The 14628-nt window shown below is 35.0% G+C and overlaps 1 protein-coding gene across 2 annotated transcripts in view; it reads left to right on the top strand.

Annotated features, from left to right (window-relative positions):
* Positions 1-1519: 1519 nt before the first annotated feature.
* The window catches only part of mys (position-specific antigen beta subunit myospheroid), a 110247-nt gene continuing 97138 nt past the window's right edge, over positions 1520-14628 (top strand). The window contains exon 1 of one of the 2 annotated variants that reach the window (XM_081739607.1): positions 1520-1872. The gene's annotated coding sequence lies outside the window, so the exon portion shown is untranslated. The remainder of the gene's footprint in view (positions 1873-14628) is intronic. The other variant, XM_081739606.1, reaches the window with a different exon arrangement.

The following is a 14628-nucleotide window of genomic DNA, read 5'->3' as shown; positions in this document are numbered from 1 at the left end:
GTTAGGATGCACATTTGTACCTTACGGGAAAGCACTGGTAAAATTAATCTGCACGCGTGAAAGAAACCTCTACCTTAAGAAATAACTTCTCAAATACTACGTGTGATTTCGTGGTAAAATTATTAGATTGCAAAAGGATAACATGTAATAATTCCCAGGATACTTCAGTTTGCGAGCATATTATCAATCTGTACGCAATTATTTGATATTACCAGAGATTAATAACAGTACAAAACGTCTTATTAAATCAAGAAAAGTCAGATATATTTTTTTATTTAATGGACTCTTCTTTTTTAATCTACACTCGGTATTCTTGTATATCAAATTCTCAAATTAATACTACTTCTCATTGCCTCAAAATTTAACAAAAATTATGGGCATGCAAGCATTACAACTATATAAATCGTGTATATTATCAACAAAAAAATACTAACAATATCTTCCAGTGCAGATTAGCTTTTGTTTATTATATAATGCACACTTGGAATATCAGATAATTATGGAAAAGAGTAACGAAAAGATATTTATTCAACTGCAGCTCTGTCTCACGACGCCATCATACTTGTTTTGTATTTTCCTGCACTCAACTCGAGCGCTGATTGGCTATTGAATGCTCTTCAATTGGATTGTTTAGAACAGGACCGAAACGAACTTTCTTGAACGAAACTATTGAATTCAAGACAAAAATGACGTCAGTGCTGACGTCTTTTTCATCAAATAGTCTTGAATGGTCTTGAACAAGAGTCTTGTTCAAGCTTTCTTGGATCGTCTAGAAGCAGTATAAGCCGAACTTTTTTTTTCAATATAACCATTGGAATGGAGAAGAGATGGCGCTGTGAAGGATAAGTGTTGGGGAGCTTTGCTCTGACTATTTTTCTTAAAATTTTACTGTTTACAATTTTTACTCTTAACAATTTAAAGTTTGTTACAGTTTTCATACACTGTGTTCATTTTCCAAGAGGACATGCACCGCTTCTCCCTTTTACTTACAGTGACAGTGTGAAAAACATTTTTACTGAACACAGGCAATTTCGGCCATCTTGGCACGTGCCATTTACGTACATACATATATATAAGACAATTTTATAGACATAGACTACCAGTCTGTTAGAGCTACAGCTTATAAATATAATAATACGTCGCAAGAGATTCAAGACAAGACAACAATTGGGATGTCGTTTAAACTTACCATTTATTCTTTTGCTTAGAAATTAGTTTTGCTACTTCACTACTTACCACTGGTTGAAGGAACATTGTATTTCGCGTTCTCTTATGTTTATTCATCATCCTCGATTGTGTATTTGTATCATTTTTGCTTCCGATTCATAACATTTGCAACTGATTGTGGGTCTGTTATTTTTGTTTCCTATTTTTTTTTTTTTTTTTTTTTTTTTATATATCTAGTACAGTTATTGAAGGAAAAATGGTTGTTTTTTTCCTGTGTGAATGGTCCGTATGTATTTTTAGATGATTTAGTTGGCAATATTGAATCGCTTCTGAAACTTTAGAAGGCAAGCGATTTTGTTGTCAGTCGCAGTCGGCAGGCCGTGACGGAGCTGAAGGAGGGCTTGGCGAGTTATTGAAGGAGGGAGTTGTTAATCAATTTTGGGGCGACTGCTAGAACAAAGATATGTAGTGAAAACCCGTAATATTTCGTGTGTGTGCAGCAAGAATAAGTGTTTTTCGTTAAATTGGTAGTGCTTATGTGTGTGTGGTGGTTTGTATATGCCCAAGTTAAAGTGAAATAAACTTGTGGAAAAAATACGCTCCGAATTCTGTAAACTACTGCCAAAGACAATTTTCCATGGTTTAATTAATTCGAATGAAATAAACTGTTTTTAATTTTCTAGTATATAAACTAATAGTATTAAAGTAAGTAGATCTTTCAGGATATAATTGTGCATGCATATAGGATAACCAACGTATGAAATTTTATGGCATTCCTTTTTTGGTATTTTTGTACCCGTGTATTTACATCTGCTCTTTCGTTAATCACGTAACAGAGTTTGAGTGCGTTTATTTCATGAAAGAGTTAGCTAGATCATTTAGATTTAGATTTAATTGTAAGATTTTAATGTCGGATTTTAGAAAAAAAAATCCTTTTCTGTGTGATATACTACATTTGTCTATGTTGTTGACGTAGGCGTAACTCCGAGAATATTATGACTCAGCCGTGCAAATCGTACTACGTTCAGTGATGTTAATTTTGGTGTGGTACATGACAGTAAAGTGGAGTGTGACACTATAAGGAAATGTGCAGCTTTATAGTACGAATCCAGACATAAATTCTTTGCATATATACTTTCTTTTAGCAAATCGACTCTGCATCGTAAGTCATTTTTGGGGTGTCAACTTGTATTCATCTGTGCAGATTTTCTTTAGGAGGGCTTCAGTGTGCATACGCGATAAAAAACGGCCTATGTTTAGCAGAAGGGGTCCAGCTCTTTTCTCTAAAAAATGTTACAATTTTGTTAATTTCTGCTCACATTCGGTTAGTTTGGGGTAGGGTTGGTTAGTGTAAGTTAGGTTAGGCTAGATTAGGTTACGTTAGGTTAGTTTAGTTTATGCTATATTAGTGTAAGAATCCCGCATAATTTTCCAAAAAATGATAGAATTTCGCTTATTTCTACTAATATTACGTTAGTTCAGGTTAGCTTACGTTAGTTTATGTTAGGTTAGGTTAGATTTGGTTACGTTATGTTACGTCTAAGTACTTGTATCACTCATTTCTCCTGTAAATTTTGCGTTTTTTACGTGCATCTGGACCCCTTGTACTAAACATACCCCGCGGTCATTACTGCTGTATCGCCGGACCAGTTTGACAATCGAATAAAAGTACCAAAATATACTGCGTTCCTTTATAGGTGCTGGTGTAGTTTTGGCGCACCTCATTTTGGAAGATTTACAGGTGAAATTGAATACTCTGTATGAAAAGATATATTCATAAGGGGTGCTGGTTTACTTTAGGCACACCACATTTTGGAAGATTTACAGGTAAAATTCAATGTTTGCATGAAAAAACATATTTATAAGGAGGAAATTTCCTGCAAGCGATAGAATTAAATATGAAGTAATACACTTGTTTTTAGGTTTACGAGTGTAAAGTTACTATTGTAAAATAACATACAACATTCATGGTTTATAGTGGCCACCTAACACAGGTTTATGTGTGTTTTTGCATTTAGTTTTTATGCTATTCGGCCTATTTTTAGCAGAAGGGGTTCAGCTCTTTTCTCTATAAAATGTTACAATTTTGGTGATTTCTGTTCACGTTCGGTTAGTTTAGGGTAGGTTAGTTTAGTTTCTGTTATATTAGTGTAGGGGTCCCGCATAATTTTACAAAAAATGAATTTCGCTTATTTCTACTAATACTAGGTTAGTTCTGGTTACGTTATGTTACGTCTAAGTACTTGCATCTTTCATTTCTCTTGTAAATTTTGTGTTTTTTACGTGCTTCTGGACCCCTTGTACTAAACAGACTCCTATTTTTCCGGACGCCGTAGAATAATTGTAATTTTCAGCAATTACTTATGATGGCCCCCTTGAATATTTTCTTTGCCGAGCGAGAATTTTCATGTCGTCCACCGCGCATACATTTAGGAGACAATAAGGAAAGTGTGTGAATAAATTATGATTTTTCAACAATTATTTCGAGTGTTGTGCTAAAAGTAAACCTCTGCGTATTTATAAGAGACAGGATATATATTTAACTGTATCCCTATAAATAACACTATCTGGTTACTCTTTGTTTAAAGTTCAGTGTTCACAGTTTATGGGGAGGTGAAAAGGAAAGTTACTCAATTTATGATTACATTCAATCCGTAGAATGCGAGCGTATGGTGGAAGCGTCACGGACTTTCGTATTGTAAGCTTAAGTGAAAATAAAAGTCAGTATATCTTGTTTCATTCTACCTTTTTTTCTTTCTTTTATTTCCATTTATTATTCTCTTATTATATGGCATGGCCATACTATGGCTCATACAGTGATGATCTCATTTGGTACCATTACTCATTGGTGAAGGACGATTCATTAAAAGACGAGGCTCATGGTTTACTTCGGTTCAGATATAATAAGGTAATTGTGCCTAATATCTTCTTACCTATGTTTTTCTATAGCTGAATGTTATTTTTAGTACATTGGCTAAACTATACCTTTCCTTGGAACATCCTCGAAGTATTCTTACACTTGTGCGCTGTTCACTTAGGTTAGATTATTTTCTGGTTGTTGTACATTTTCAATCCATTTATCGTAAGAATCTGAAATAAATTCAGAATCACATTATACAGAGAAAGAGTATTCTGATGAATTGCAAATTTGTCTATTTGATATTGTCTGCTACATCACCGCAGAGAAAACTGCTGAACCATTTGAAATGAATTTTTGAACACTGTTACTGTTTGGCTTGAGCCAGATTTTTATCCTGTCTTTTTGAGGAGGGGGAAGAGGTTCATATCATAATGCGAAATCTAGGGTATCTTGCGAAAGCTTTAAGTTAGGGAGACGAAACTCGAACAAATAAGTGAGCACGTGACCTATCTTTTAGAATTTTTTTTCACCTTTAAAGGTAACTTCTATGATATTTTAATTTTCGATTTTGTATTCATAAAATGCTCAATGTGAGAAACGCCTTAATCGTTTAAAGTGAAATTATGAAGATTGTTGGCACTTTAATCGAATTTGATTTTTATAATTTTACTTGATTTGAATACTTATCTGAAAGGGGGAGGGGTACATTTTAATTTATTTTGCGTGAACATTATTCTCCCCGTGCGAATAATGAGCATTTCAACTAGTTTATAAATGTAGCCAGAGGTTTTTTTAGGTGCGCTTAGTAACAGTTTCGTACAACTGTCAGTAGCACATGCCCGGGCTCTGTACTGGAGTGAAAACATAGATTTAATTTAGAGAATAATCATTGCGTGCACAGTGGTTGTTGTTCATAGAAATTATTATACTCTCTTCATATATATATATATATATATATATATATATATATATATATATATATATATATCCAAACTGTGATGTTTTAAGAGGAGTATTCATTATGTAACAGATATGGGACAGAGTCTGAAAAGAGGACAAAAAATGAGCTCGTGATTCGAAAATGGTTTTGTGAAGAGTTGAGTGGAAAAACAATGAAAAGTTGCTAAACCAAACTTCTTACGCAGTCATACTTTTCCTTCCAGTCTTTTACCTCTTATTTGTCGGCAAAATTATGGCATGTAATGAGTGCACCTGCTATAATAGTATGCTAAAAATAACTAAATAAATAAATAAGCCAATATCACTTATTTTTGAATGTACTATATTTTTTCCCCCTTCATTTTGATCGTATCGTTCCGAAATTAATGATAAAGAATACATATGGGAATTGTACAATTATAATGAAATTGTATTTATAAATTCCAATGAAACTAGGTTGGTAGTAATTTACAGCCGTTGGAACAGTAGGTGGTTGGAACAGCAGCCGTTGTTGTTTTGACTGGGAAACAGTGATAACATTTCTAACATCATTGTTGGGCAAGGTGACCAGAACTTTTACTTTCAAAAACGGGACGCATACAAATCGGCAACAGGGGTGGGGGGTGACTTCCATATTGCATTTTGGGACTCAGCAGTGTTTTCAATTTACAAAATACACAAGTAAGAATGATATCACAGCGTTTTTAACTTAAATACTACCCAACAATACTTTTAACTACTTCAACACTCAGAATTCCCACTCAATTCCCACTTGAACCGCAGAACACTCAATTCTCATTTGAATATTTAGAAGTTCTAGGCACGGCTGAACTTTCCCAATGAGTGTTGGTATGGAAGAGTGTAGAATTAGCATTGACCATTTATATTTTGAATAATAATTACGGAACACCTGGGTCATGTTTGCTTAAAAACGGGACATTTAGGCGTCCTGTTTGAGAATCAGAAAAAAACGGGACAAGGATTGAAAATAAGGGACTGTCCCGGTTAAAACGGGACGTCTGGTCACCTTGTTGTTGGGGAACCTTCGTCCAAGTGTAATACTGTATACCGTATATGGAACATAGAGGGAGACGAAGAAAAGTAAGCAAACAGTAGGAACTAAATAGCTCACTTTTTGTAAGTATATGGTGCTTTTCAAATTATTGCTACAGGATATAGTTAAAACTTGAGTTCGATTGCATTCAGTTTTAGGCGTGCAATTGATAAAGCGGCTCCTGCTCAGTCGTCTTTGACTTCCCCTGTATTTAAGTGTTACACCAGGAAGCTTTGTATGCAGTTGATTTTCATGAGATTATAAAATAAATTTGGCGAAGTTTCGAAAAACGACGACGTATTTTTTTCTTCGATAAACCAACTACTTACGAAACCTTTCTCGTAACTCCAAACAAAAATAAAATCTGATGTAAGCTCCAGCTATAACAAGAGAATGTACTGTACATTATTTCCTCTTCGAGTTCCTTCAGAATCTGAAGGTGTAATTTTCTTATATAATGCGTTCCTTGTGCTTACCGAATTTTAGTTAATGTATAAATGCGTAGCAACGAGTAATAGTGCTTATTTTGTCCATCTTAATTCCTCTACGTGAATCCAAACTTTATTACAATTGTTTGTATTTGTTGATCAAAACTTGTTATTAACAAGCGAATCTATTTTTGGAACCCGTCCTCTAACACGAAACTATTATACTTCATAAAATGAGTAAAATCACAGCCATAAGCGTTATGTAGTTCCTTCCAGTTTATAGCTGTAAAGCGTTACTTACTGTGTTGCAACTTTCAGAAGTAGTAGATGAATCCGAATGAATGTAATAGTTATGAATTTAAACTAAACATTCGTATATATTATTCACTGAATCAGATGCCTTGATTGATGTTTTGCGAAGACTGTTTCTTAAGGAAGTACTATCTATATTTCTTGATGGCGATAAATGTCCTTGTTGCTGATAAGATAATGAAATTTTTCGATAATTCTTCAGCATCTTTTTGTAAAAGAAGGTACTCTGAACATCTTAGTTTGATAGAAGTAATTTGATATACTGTAATCTCCAGGTTTTCTGTCTTTTTCTTGCTTTTGAACGCTACCGAGACACTTTACGTACCAAAGTATATGTTGTTTCATATTTTGCATTTCAAAGAGTTAGTGCCCAGTGTATACATGAGTGCACTTTGTGGTGGACAACCACCGTGCTCGTGGGTTTTCTCGGGGTTCTCTCGTTTCCTCACACTTTCTTCATTCCGCCATTTCACTCATCTCTCATCATCACCGTCTCCTTTAGCCTAACCGGCATAACCGTGGGACGTAAAACAAAGATTTCATTTCATGTTTTACATGAGTGGAACAATAACGGTAAACTGAAATGCCCTAGTCCGTATAAGGCTCCGATGGACTAGATGGTGCACGTTTAATGCTGCAATGCGTGGTCAGTCCACTGACGACGAACGCAATTATTTCAATTTTTTTCTATCTTTACTAGGGGTCAACTACTGCTATTTTTGTATGTAATACTCCTACCCTCGAATTTCCTCTTTCTGCTCCCTTGGGTAAAGCTTTGATTAAAACATGTTGTTTATTTATAAATTAAATCTTTCTTACAATTTCTTCACTGCTAGTTGGTTTAAATATTTCAGTTATTTTATCTCTACTTCCAAAATTTAAATGATACCCTGACCTTCCCCTCCCCTTCAGTGAGCATTTATTCTGTTATTTTGATGTAAGCTGCAGTGAGTATTGTCCACAGGACAAGAAATAAGATTCTCTAGGCCCGTTTCCTAAATTGTGTACAGCTTCGTCTCTTCTCGATTCTCAAGGAATTCTTTCTCTAAAACATTTTCTAGTCTTGTTTCGAAATTATTTTGTAGTCTCGTTTTGTACTTTTATTACAAAATTTATGCCCTGATTCCTCCTATTTTTGTTTTTTTTAATTTCATCTAGAAGGTAGCTGTTAGAATTATTCTGACCCAGAAGAGCTCAACGAAGGATATATGTCTGCACTGCATTCCAGACCTAAAGTTGCTTTCAGATATGTTGCGACAGCGAACGGGTTTGCTACGGTAGCCTCAGTAATCGAAATATTTTCGTCTTCCGTTGTCACTCGCGGTCTACTGAGTTTGGCTGTAGTTTGTAGTCCCTGTCCCCCTTCTGCTTCGAATCATTTAATTCAATATCTGACTATTTAGTATCGAGGCTCATGGCTCGAGCAACTTGCTTTTGAGGCATTCCGGCTCCCCATATGTAATTATTCTTTCTCTAGTAATAAGAGACAAATAGCCTGCCATTTTCTATTTATACAGGGTGAACAATTTATCTGGAACATCCGTGATAACGGAGAAACCAGAAGAAGGAGAAAAGCAAAGCTGATTAAGTCAGTTTGTGCAACACTGCTTAAATCATGTAATTGCGAGTACTTGTAATTACATCTACTGAAAGTTATTCCTGCAATGCTATAAAAGAGAAGGAAAACAGTCTGTTTAAATATTGTCAAGAAATACGCCATTTTCGACAGTGTTACGAACTTCATCAATGTTTATCATATCTCCGGAACGGTTTAAGATATCGAAGTGCTGTAAACGGAGAAATGATTTCTTTGCCAATTGGAAACCACACGAGTAACTAGATATGATACTTACCTAAGCACTTCTTCGATTTAAATCCTTTTGAAAAATTTCAAATTTTCAAGTCTCTGTAACTTCGTTGATATTCATTCAAACAGGTCACACCATGACTATAGTATCCAACGCTAAGATACTTCTGATGTGCATTGTCTTGTCCATCTCCGTTGTGCTGTATATGTGATAGAGACTTCCAAACTTCGGATGTTTGTGACATAACGCAACACTGGATAATAAATGTGGTATTTTAAGTTTTCGTTTAACATGTTGATTTGAAATATGTAATAATCTGATGTAATGCCTTTTGAAAATTTTATAACTTTATACTGGGATGGCAATACTGTTCACTAGGTGGTGGTGTTTAATACGTAAAACGATGTCCCCCTCCTTATAGTTGCTTCGTGCAAAGTTTCGCTTTTCTCCCTCCTCTGGTTTCTTCGTTATCACGGATGTTTCAGATAAAGTGTCCATTAATTATAATGTCAGTCATATATGGTGTTCATTGGGCAAAACACTCAAAAAAATAAAGATTTATCTTAAGACTTGAGAAATGGTTATCCTTCCTTTTTCACTATTATTTGGTCATGGAACAAACGCCTGAGACATATACAACCGTAGTATACACCATTGTGGTGTTGGATTGTATAACACATAGGATATGATGCTTTGTTTTTTTTTTAATTCAACGCTTCCAGCGTACTCTTAAAAAATGTAATAAAGAAATAATGGCCATGTTTTTTTTTAAATATGCAATTAGAACTGGACAATCTACGCAAAATTTCCAATCAATCAGTGAAAACGTCATCTTTCTAGAGCCTGTAGTTTCCGAGATCTCATTGTCGAAAGGAAGGCCACAAACATATAAACATAGTTTAAAAGAACTCGGAAGATGGAAGCACAACTCACATGCATTGGTTTTAGAGAAGGCTTATTAAAATACAAAGGCTTTGAACAATAATTTTATATCATAAACTTTATGAAAAAGATATAGTTAATTAATTTAGACTATTTAAAGTACACATACTTAAAATGTTTGTATCTGTTAAACGTGAAATCACACTTAACCATAAATGAAAGATTTGAAAGCTAAAGTTATAGGTTGGAGCTCAGGCGCTTTTAATTGCTATTGTAGCATTTTAATAGATAGATAAATGTGTGTTAAGCGATTTGCCGTAGACAACAAACATTTCATTTAAGTTCGTTCTGGCAGTGCTCTTGGAACACTCTCTACTGGCTATATTATCAATTATGTAACACTAAAACAAGGTTTGAGAACGAAGATTTTAAGTGAACTAGTGTTGACCATGAGCATTGTGAAATTTTTCGTGTTGTCTTGGATTTAAAAATGTACGTCTTGTATCGTGGACACCAGTAGCTGCAGCCGTGAATAATTTTTACCAGATTACTAGTTTTGTAATCCTTCCTTCCTTCTTCGTTCAGGAATAGGTAATTGTTAAAACTCTTTGCTTGTTGTGTACAGACCATTTGCATTTATCTTGCTCCTCTTCCTTTCAATGCATTGTCAAGCGTAATTATAATTTATTTTTGGGGAGAGAACTTAATCTCCAAATGTGGAGCTTAATGGTTACAATACATGAGTAGTTGTTCTGATGATTATGTCGAATTGTTAGAGGTGGAAGTTTCTGTGAGCATGACATGGCGCTACCTCGGGTTGCGGATCAAGAAGACCCCTCTAGATATAGAACTTAGCTGCAAATATATTGAATAAGCAGTTCCAGACAGATATCAAGCGGTTTTCTTCCAGCTTAGCGGTTTAGCGTGAGGCTAACATCATCATTAACTAACTAACTAACTAACTCTATGGCCTATGGAACCCGGAGGTTCAGTACCGCGTTCACAAAAGCTCTCCACTGACTTTTATCCTTAGCTAATTGGATCCAGTTTCTACTTTGTATTCCTATCTCTGCGAGATCCATCTTAATATTATCCTCCCATCTGCGCCTAGGTCTTCCTAATGGTCGTTTTCCTATGGGTCTACCAGTCAAGACTTTGAAAGCGTTTCTACTTTCTTCCATTCTAGCTACATGACCTGCCCACCTAAGCCTCCTAGACTTGACGACCCTAACAATCTTGGGTAAACCGTATAAACTATGTAGTTCCTCGTTATGAAGCTTCCGCCATTCCCCATTCTCGTTCCTCTTGGGTCCGAATATTCTTCTCAGGATCCTGTTCTCAAATACTTTAAGTCTATGTTCTTCCCTCAGAGTAAGGGACCATGTTTCGCAACCATACAGAACAACAGGCATGATTATCGTTTTATATATTTTAAGCTTCAAATTCCTCGACAGAATTCGCGACGACAAGAGATTTTGAACCGAATAGTAACACGAATTCCCTGCTTTTAGTCGACATTTAATTTCTTCGTGAATATGATTTTCGTCTGTTAATATTGATCCTAAATATTTGAAAGTATCCACTTTATCAAAAGTATTATTTAATATTTTAACGCCTCCACAATTTGCCGTATTACGGTCCCGACGCACTTCCATGTATTTAGTTTTCTCTGCATTTACTTCTAAACCCATGTCCCTGCAAGCGTTTAATAAGATCTCTGCATTTATTTCTACTGTTCTCCTATCATCCCCTATTAAATTTACATCATCAGCATATGCCATAACCTGGTGAATACCGTTCAACTCTAGGCCCTGGTTGCTACCTTTGATTTTCCTTATGGCGTATTCCAGCACAAAGTTAAATAACATCATCATTAAAAAAAGAAATAATTTTAAAAAATAAGAACTTGCTCAAACATTCGCATAAACTAACCTGGCTGTCCTCAGCAAAAAAAATAGACGTGGGATTCGGAACATGAAATAAGTGTTTATAGGATTGGCACATTAAAATCTGTAACGAGTGAGTTAGAGAAATTATAGCATGAACCTGGTAGGAGTTCAGGAAATCCGATGCAGACCGAAAATCTTACTTTTCTTTCTTGGAAAAGAAAATAAAAATTACCAATTAAGGACAAGGGTTTTCCCCTCACAAATAAATAATATCGACAATTAATGATAGAATTTCTTTTATTCCTCTTAAGAGCCGGTGGTACGATATTATGGTTCTTGAATTTGGAATACCGAGAAAGTTCTTAAATTAAGATATGTTTAAATGAATAAAGTTCGAGTAGGGAAATCTTTGTCCACGAGCTTTCATGTCGAGAATGTCCTGAAACAGGAAGACGCGTTCTCGGTATTATTACTCAATTTTGTTCTGGAATATACTATAAGGAAAATAAAAAATAACAACCTTAGAACTGAATGGGGCTCACCAGGTAATGGCGTATGATGGTGGTGGATGATGAGGTCAATAGAAAGAAATGCAAAGGTTTTGTTAAACGCCTGCAGGGACATGTATTCAGAAGCAATGCAGAGAAAACTAAATGCATTAAATTCGGCGTGACCATAATCTACAAATTATGGATACGTTAAATTATCAAATAATACTTTCGACAAAGTAGATACTTCAGATATCTAGGATTGGCATTAACCGACCAAGGAATTAACGAATAAATTAAATGCCGATTGAAAGCGGGGAACTCTTATTATTCAGTCCGAATTCTGTTGTCGCGAATCCTGTCGAACAGTTTGAAGCTTAAAATATATAGAACGATATACCTGTTGTACTGTATGATTGCGAAACACGGTCGCTTACTTTGCGGGAAGGACGGAGACTGAAAGTATTTGAGAATAGAATCCTGAGACGAATATTCGGACCCAAGAGGGACGGCAATGGGCAGTGGCGGAAACTTCTTAACGAGGGACTGGAAGACCACCCGTTGTCACCTAACAATATATACAGTTTATCTGACATTGATAGGGTAATTAAATCTAGGAGAATCAAGTAGCCAGGTCATGTATCCAGGATGGAGGAAAATAGAATCCACTTTCAAAATTGTGATTGGAAACCTAATAGGAAAAAAAGACTCGAAGAAATAGGAATACAAGATAGAAAGTGGATCCAGTTGGATAAGGACATAAGTCAATGGACAACTTTTGTGAATGCGACATTGAACTTCCAGAGGCCATAGAGTTAGTCTAGCATTTCTTTGTCATAGCTATTAACAATGCAGCTATTGGAGCAGCAATTTTTATGTTAAATATTCAGTGGACAACCGAAAGAAATAACTTTAACGTTAACACTGTGAAATTTACATCAAATTGTGTGCATAGACTGGGAACACACATGCACAGAGTATATATGGTAGTTTCGCGTCGGAGATAGATTTCCGTATGAAGGTTAGAGGTAGTGAAAATTATATGGAAACCAAGAGCACTATTTGATGCATAAGAGCATACTACTCCACATATTTTCTTGCCTTAATATTAAAACACTGACTTTAAACTTTAATACCATCAAAACTGTAGCTCGTACTTGTCTGTGGTGTAACTGTATAAATATTTGTTCCCTTTATCAGGTTGTTTTGTGTTCAGTCTTTCGTTTCGAGAACGAAAACAAAATCAATAATTGCTACATCCGTGGTAACATAAAAGCGGAAGCTTGATAAGGGAAGCTGAAGTGTGAAAGCATTTTTGGTTAGCCAGCATATACAGGGTAGCCCAAAAGTAGGTATACACCCCTGCATTGATCAAGTATAACATTCTAGCTTATAGGTTTATTTGCATCGGCTGTTCCGTAAGTAAAAAGACATTAAGAACAAATAATAAGGAAACTTGATGGATAACAATAAGAAATGATATTAAATGCAATGAGCTGATCAGTACGTGACTGTATACCTACTTTTGGACCAAACTGTATATAAAGGGAACGTATTTTTTAAGGTACACTCATGTCCAAAATGATTGTCGCATGTCTATAAATATGTTGTTGTAGAAATATAATTTGACAACAAATTCGCAAGGTATTTCTTATAATGTTAGTAAGTGTATAATCGGCAAAGACATGTATGTGGCAAATTTCATGTCAAAAGAGCAGTAAATAAGAACAATAAAACGAAAATAAAACTTTTTTGTCCACTTAGCAACATTTTGCTTTACTTATTCTAATTTTCGTATTTATAATTCTTTTCCTATGAAATTTCCCACAAGTACACATTTTCCGATTATACACACGGTATCAGTATTGAAAGTACCCTGCAAAATCATTATCAAATTATATTCTTACAAGAAGACAGTTATAGACATGCGACAATCATGAGTGTACTGTACATACATGGTTATTGATTAATACATGTTTTAGAAAAACTATGACGTAACAGACAGGCCAGACGTAACAGGTAGTTCTAACAGCAAATTGATAAATCACATTTTAGTAAAATAATCGTAGACATTGTAGAAATCGTCATGAAATGTCATGTAGACTACATAAATGGCGACAGTAAAGGGCCCTAATAATAAAACAGTGCCATATGCAATCAGCCTCTGGGGTATATCTGAATAATTAGCGCAATGTCTGCGTTGCTTCAGGATCGTGAGGCAACTGGGAAACTTTAAGATGAGCGAGCTGGTTTAGTCACGAAAAAAAGTATTTTTCAGTTGACAAAATTTCTTTCCCTAATAACTCAAAAATAAATTAACATATTAGAATACCGATTTTAGCAAGTTATCAAATTATCACTATACTAAGGATAACAACAAAAAGATCCAAATTAATTTACTTGTTCCTGAGAAAATTTGTCAACTGTCAAATAGTTTCTTTTCCATGTGTACCTAGAATACCAGAAATATTGAGTGATATGAACTAATCTACTGACTATATGCATCGCTAAATTGAAAAAGTTTGCAGTTCGACTTAGGGTGAGTGAGAGTAATTATGAGACGCTGCCTATGGAGGGTAATTAAGAAACAGCCTTCACTGATCTTCAACCACTGTAGGATAAATACAAATTAAGAGCACAGGCATTTAGCTAGTAACATCTTTCACAATGCTCTGTCCATATATTTAAGTTTCAATTTACGAAAGTTTAGATGTACTGATTTTTTTTTTTTTTTTTTTTAACAAACTCATTCAAAAACATTTGTTGTGAAATTTGAAATCCTATCATTAATTTTTATAACT

Source organism: Thermobia domestica, chromosome 15, assembly GCF_964235325.1.
Source record: "Thermobia domestica chromosome 15, izTheDome1.hap1.1, whole genome shotgun sequence".
Taxonomy (NCBI): Eukaryota; Metazoa; Arthropoda; class Insecta; order Zygentoma; family Lepismatidae; genus Thermobia; species Thermobia domestica.
The sequence above is the reverse complement of the archived record's forward strand: the minus strand, read 5'-3'. Positions and strand labels throughout refer to the sequence as shown.